The sequence below is a fragment of the Sinocyclocheilus grahami genome, unplaced genomic scaffold (assembly GCF_001515645.1).
Source record: "Sinocyclocheilus grahami isolate Dianchi unplaced genomic scaffold, SAMN03320097.WGS_v1.1 scaffold53.1, whole genome shotgun sequence".
Classification (NCBI taxonomy): domain Eukaryota; kingdom Metazoa; phylum Chordata; class Actinopteri; order Cypriniformes; family Cyprinidae; genus Sinocyclocheilus; species Sinocyclocheilus grahami.
Window position 1 is genome coordinate 1,947,818 of NW_015505232.1, and position 7,125 is coordinate 1,954,942.

General features: G+C 37.1%; 1 long non-coding RNA gene across 1 annotated transcript; it reads right to left on the bottom strand.

The window, feature by feature from the left end:
- Positions 1 to 819: 819 nt before the first annotated feature.
- Positions 820 to 5,457, bottom strand: LOC107583444 (uncharacterized). The gene is made up of 3 exons (XR_001609042.1): positions 5,182 to 5,457; positions 4,529 to 4,631; positions 820 to 1,713 (listed from the first exon to the last, which is right to left on the bottom strand). It is a non-coding gene; the product is annotated as an uncharacterized lncRNA (long non-coding RNA).
- Positions 5,458 to 7,125: the final 1,668 nt, after the last annotated feature.

Sequence of the window (7,125 nt, forward strand, 5' to 3'; positions counted from 1 at the left end):
ACACCAAATACACAAAATAATGTTCTTTTTAGCAGCATCATATGACCCCTTTAAACGTCTAAAAATACACATACAAGCCACTTTTGTGTTCTTCTGTGCCACCTGTAGTATAAATTTTTTAATACTCATTTCGTTTGATTGCTAATTTCTTATTATACTTCTTATTCTACTTGTTTTTATTTTGTTGTTTTAAATAGAAATTTTAAAATCTTACAAATATATGTATTTTTTAATTTGACAAAAGATGCCAAACTTTTTATAACGTTAGAAAAATTCCACTACAAACGTAAAAACAAAGTTCCCTGTAAATCACTTTAAGGAGTCAAATATCACCTCATAATGGAAAGGCTAATTTTTTATCAGAATTTTTGATTATTGATTAGAAGGTGCTCCTGAAAGTTTTGACTGTGCTCCTAAATGGTTTAAATTTTTAAAAAGAAAAGTAAGCGTAGAACCCTGGGACTAAGTGTATCATTTTACTATTTGGTCTGGACCAAAAGAACCGAACTGCAAGTGTAAACACTCTCAGTTGAGAACTAAGATTGCAGTAACATGTTGTGGCCATCTAACAAACAGACCAATATTGGTACTATAAAAACAAATAAAGAGAAAAACAAACTTAAACTTTACTAGTTGTAGTTGACATTATTGACTTGTGTTTATGTACACAGAAATTATGTCTTTTGCTGCCAAGTATTCCAAAGTCATTTAAACTATATATTAAATTGTACAAGACAAACAAAAGTGTTTTGGTGTAATAATGAGTAACCCACTCCCAATGGGAAGGGATCTCAGCTACAATCTCTACAATAGCTCTGGTTGCATCAGCTCCAGTCGGTTTACATTACACCTCTGACTGTTAGGCTTCAACAGCAAGTTTAATGAGACTACAGATGACAATTCTCTGTGACAAGTGCTAACAGACTCTCAAGAGAGTTACACATTTGAACAAAAAACAGGGCATGGTAAAAGTGCTGATTGGTCACAAAAGAGTTCACAGAATTATTGCATCATAAGGCAAGCACATAGGACACTATAGACAAGGCTGAACTGTCACTCTCATTTTTTCTTTAGACACTTATTTTTATATTGAAGAAGACATCATTATGGATACCAAACATTTGTGATAAGTGCTAATAGCCTCTCTAGAGCATTACACGTTTTTGTCAGATAAATAACATGGTCCAAAAAAGGTAAAAGTGTTGATTGGTCACAAGAGAATCATTATGTCATTAGTGCAGAGAACGCTGAAGACCAGGTTGACCTTTGACTCTCTTTTCCTTTTAACACATATCTTCATGATGGAGTTTGACAGGATTACTCAAATTTTCATCCTTTTCTTCTTAGAGATGGTGAAGCCGACGATTACCTATTCACCTACCTTCTTACCTCTAGGGATACACACACACAGCATTCACATTACAGAGTTCCCACACCTATTTGCCTATGAATTTCAATTATTTTCCCATGACTTGGGTGTACATAAATATCACAGAATATCCAGTTCCAGATCTATATGATGAAATATTTTTCAGCCATGCATACCAAGAATTCCCCCATATCTCAGTCCGATTCAGCATCTATGGAAAGTGCTGGACCAACAAATCCAATCCACGCAGCCCATCTTTGCATCTTACAACTTAAAGGATCTGCTGCCAATGTCTTGGTGCCAGATACCACAGGACACATTCAAAGGTCTTGTGGAGTCTATGCCTAGACACATCAGAGCTGTTTCGGCATCACAAGTGAGACCCACATGATATTAAGCAAGTGGTTTTAATGTTGTGGCTGATTACTATAATAGCTATACATTTCTATTACTTTTCCAGGTCTGGAAACCAGAACATTAAAACAATAAATCCAGGTTTTTCCGTGACTGTGGGAACCCTGACATTAAAGGTGAAGGGAGTCATTTTTTTCTGATTGTATACTTCTATCACAGTTATAAATATAGGGAAAAGACTGTATAATTAAAAATAAAAAGATTACCTAACTTTGTTAGTTTGGCTCACATCCAATTTGTTTACATGAAGAGGCTGGAGTTTATGCCCTATACTGCAACTAGCCACCAAGGGGGCGATCAAAATGTTTTGGCTTCATTTTAGCTTCAGGACGTGTGAGGCACAGGGCCGGATTTAAAACTGCATTAGCCTGCTTATTAATGGCTCAAACCATCGTTATTAGCTCTGAAATTACGTTTTGGAATTAGCAATGGAGGGTTTGGAGTGAGGTGCGCAAATTTGTTCATCACAGGAGTTTTCAGGACGACAATATGACAAATGTCTTGAAATAAATTATCTAAACAATGTCTTGAGATGTGGTTGTGACTATTAGTCACATTTAAAACTAATAGAGAAATAATGCCGTGGTAAAGTGGTAATGTGGACAAGACGCTGGAGCCTATTAATGGAACGGTCTTTATCTGTTCTCAAACAAATTAAGAACTACATTAGATCTTCAATGACTAAATGCAAGCCGAACGACTTTGCGCTTATTGCGATAGAGAACTCTATAACTGGTTTCCACTGATTACGACATATTTTTGTTTGCTATATATTATATATTAATAGGGAAGGGGGGCCCAAAAATTTATTTTGGCTATGTCACGATAAAATGTAAATCCGGCCCTGGAGGCACACATGGGGTGCTTCTCAAACAGAAGGCTGCATCATACGAAGGCTGCATATCTCGGCTGCCACGTCATCAAATGTCGCTGAAGGCCATATCAATCGGAAGAATCCCTGAAAGGCATCCTTCGTTTCGCGTTCTTCATTCAGCTGAATTTTAAGGATGCATGGGATGTATCCTTCGCGACCTTCAATCGCCCACAATCCTTTGAACCCATTCAATTTCATGAAAATAAACTGACAAAAAATGAGTCAGTACTGAGCTTGTCTGAATTTATTATGAAATGTAAGACAAAAATAATGTTTTCGGACATGAAAGGATAGATGTTACAATTTGTTTTGGTGTAAATTGCATACTAAACGCTAAACTCCCAATAATTTAAGCCACAGGGAGATTGTAGACGGCTGTGATTCATTGTATTGCATTAATAGAAAGGCAAATAATATAAAGATTTCTAATAAATAGAATTTTTCCAAAACTACGTTTTATTATTGTTTTTGTGCCGTGACGGGGAGGACGGGAACATATGTGATGTAGCCACACGCACTTACTAGACTGTCTCATTCTAGTGTTTAATGTCGAGGAGGAGTCTAGCCTACAAGACTCTGAAGGACTGAACTAGGAAGGATGCAACCTCAGTAGGATGCAGTGGCTTGTCGGGGGAGGCACAGCTTCCCCAAATTTTTGAGGTGAAAAAGTCTCAGAATGTGTATTTTTTGTTTGTAATTTCACAGCTGTAATACCATAACATGTTACTGAAGTTGGAAAGCGCCGCTTTTCTATCGCGAATGTGCCGAATCTGCTGATGTAATTACAACCACTAGGTGATAGAGAAGGGGAGGGGGAGGCCGGGGGGAGAGCTGAGCTCTCGTGACTCCGTTGGTAAAAAAAATTAGCCAATCACCATCGAGTGTTCACTTTCAGCGCTGAGGAGTGTTGAGAAAAGAAACCTCGTAGGGGAGGCTAGCCTCCCTTCTGATATATCAATCAATCATCATAGAGACGTAAATTACGTGATATTAGTTTGAACGTCTCCCGCTGCGCTGATAATGTACCAAGTATTTATGAGTAGCGATATTGAATATTTGATCGCCAACAGATTTACCAAGCTGTCATTCAAACAGTATACATACAAATTTTAAATAAAGGGAGAACACACCTAAGCTAGATATAGGCGAACATTACAGCAGTCGGCTCTTTTAACACAGACTTTTAAGAAGGGATGGATGTTTGCTTCTAGTGATTGGCCAGGTAAGTGAAGTTATATTATCTTGCAGTATGTGTGTTGTTTTCTTTACGTTTTCTGACTAAAAGCAACCAAAAAGCCATTTTAAAGTGGTTAAGCAAATAATAATAATAATCGGCAGGGATCCCAGACCAATACAATTAGTGTGCATCCTCTATTTTAAAACCCACGAGCCACCACTGGTAGGATGCAGCCTTCTGTTTGAGAAGCACCCATGATAGAGACAAATATAAACTAATGGGTAAACGATGGGAGTACATGGCTGTCAAAACACTGAACTGCTTTTAGGCATGACAATTTCTTGTTCAGAAAACTAGAAAATATAATTGCAATAAAATTTTGGTCGCCAGTGGCACAGATATTGCACACTTCACCTCATAGTTTTTGATGTGATAGCTTACCCAAAAATGAAAATTCATATCAAGCATTTATTTTCCTGGATATCAAAATAATATATTTGCAAGAATTAATTTATTTTATTGGGGGGAAAAAAACTGTTCGATATTTTTATGTCTTTTTCTTTAGTGTTTTTTTTTTGTTCTCTGGTAGAAATAAAGTTATACAGATTTAGAACAACATGAGTGTGCATAAATGATAACTGAATTTCAGTTTTTGGGTGATCAAACTATCCCTTTGATTTAAAATTTTCCTTACTTTATTTGTTGGTTTACAGTGGTCTATGATGGTGGGTCATCTCTTGAGTTCTGTGGTTTTCTTCAAGATCACTCAAGCTCAAAGATCTCATGAAGGCCTGTTGCTGAAGTCACAAAAGAGGGAAAATAATAACCAAATATATTAGAAACTCAAGCATGAGTTCTTCAACAAAAAGTCTTGCACATAAGAGAATTCATAATGTGCAACACAATGTTTTCTGGAGTACAGTGTCATTTGTATAATTTGAATTTATGAGTAAATAAAACGTACACATTTTTATACACACAAAATATTTAGCCTATTAATATTGCACTTTAAGAATATTACACCATCCATGGAGCATGTGACGACTACAACAAGGCTGGGTCAGTCAGACAAAACAACAAGGGTTCAATATACGCTGGATGGCATTCTTTAATGTTTACAAATACATAAACAGACTAGTTTTCACTGTATAAACTGCTTTAAAGAGCTTTGCTCGTAAAATAGGTGATTTAGAAACCAAATCCCCAAAATGTCCCCCTCAGGTAATATTAAATCTAAATCAGTCGCGTGAGCTCCCCGTATTGCCAGACGAAAGGCCCTTAAATATGCACTAAATTATTCTTGTCCAGTTAAAAGCTTTAAAATTAGCGAAACTAATAGTAGCCTACCTTTGACAAAAACCATCAAGTAACCTTCAGGTGTAACAAGTTACACCGCCCATGAGTTCGTGACTCCTTTGACAAGGAATAGGTCGGTCAGTCAAATGTCCAAAGCTCGCTAATTAACATTCGTGTGCGTTTATAAATATACATGAATTTTGACTGTATAAAGTTTTTTAAAGAACTTTCATCCTGAAATGGGAGATTATAATAAACCAAACGCTGAGGCTGAGGCGATGCTCCCCTCATACATGCTGTCCTTGCACTTGAGGGGAGTAAACCTGTCGCGAGAGCTCCCCCTAAAGGCAGACTCGAGAAGGGTCTGGCTGCAGCCTTGCACTTGCACTCTCAGACTTAATGGGAGATTATAATAAACCAAACGCTGAGGCTGAGGCGATGCTCCCCTCATACATGCTGTCCTTGCACTTGAGGGGAGTAAACCTGTCGCGAGAGCTCCCCCTAAAGGCAGACTCGAGAAGGGTCTGGCTGCAGCCTTGCACTTGCACTCTCAGACTTGCACTCTCAGACACTTGCGCTTCCGCTAGCGACGTCACTTGCAGTCTTTTATTTTTTTATTTTGTTCTATTTATTGATGACTTTTTTGTTTGAATCTCTCAACATTTTACAACAGTAGCCAGGTGGTGAAGACAAGAAAAAAGAAACTAAATTACAATGTCACTTGCAATCGCCACTTGCACTCTCCGCTACCTGCGACGTCACTTGCAATCAACACAAATCGTGCGTGAGACAAGAAGCTGTGGTGGTGATGAAACGATTAAAACTAATTTAGTACTATAACATAAAGGGTCCTGCAAGAAAAAAAACCCCGCAAATCCGTGGACACAGAACAGCAGAATATGAACGCAATGCACAAAGTCTCTCGTTAAGCATTTTCCTCCTGTAGAAAAACAGAAACACTTAATATGGCATAATGTATTAAGATACATTCAGTACAATTAAAAAATCTAATTCGATGTATAGTTATTATTTAATGTACTACAAGGCAAACAGATGGCTATGAACACAATGCGCAAACTTTCACTTGTCCTCCCATACAGCAAAACGCTTAATGTGGCATAATAACGAATTAAGATGATAAAGACAATTCAGTAGGCCTAGCCTATATGTCTTGTTGTTGACTCAAAGTATATACAGACCAACAAATATGAACGTGCATTTTGAAATGCGTTAAGTTATTTTAAAAGGATCAACTCCGTACAGGCAAGCAGACGAGCCCAGAACACAATGCGTTAAATTGCACGTTAAACATTTTCCTCCTATAGAAAATCATTATAAATAAAACACATAATGTAGCTTAATGGACAAAGACAATGATATAAAAGAGCTGTAGACAGTTTATTCTATATGGAAAAATGCTTAACACGAAACTGTGCGTGTTGCGTTTATTCTGGGCTCACCTGCTTGCCTGTACATATTAGTTAGCCTATGTATATTAATAATGTAGAGGAGCATATTGGCCTTTTTAGTCCATTATGCCACATTATGCCACTTTTTGCAGTATGGGAGGAAAATACTAAATACATATTCATTATAATAATAAACTGTATATTTAATTTGATATTTTAATAGCATCTTAATACATTAAGCCATGTTAAGTGTTTATGTTTTTCTACAGGAGGGAAACGCTTAACGAGAGACTTTGTGAATTGCGTTCATATTCTGCTGTTCTGTGGCCACGGATCTGCGTGTCTTTTTTTTCTTTTCTTGCAGGACCCTGTATGTTATAGTACTAAATTAGTTTTAATCATTTAATCACCACCACAGTTTCTTGTCTCCATTGGCAACACGCACGATTTGTACGAGAGTGCAAGTGGCGATTGCAAGTGACATTGTAATTTCGTTTCTTTTTTCTTGTCTTCACCACCTGGCTACTGTTGTAAAATGTTGAGAGATTCAAACAAAAAGTAATAAAACATAGAACAAAATAAAAAA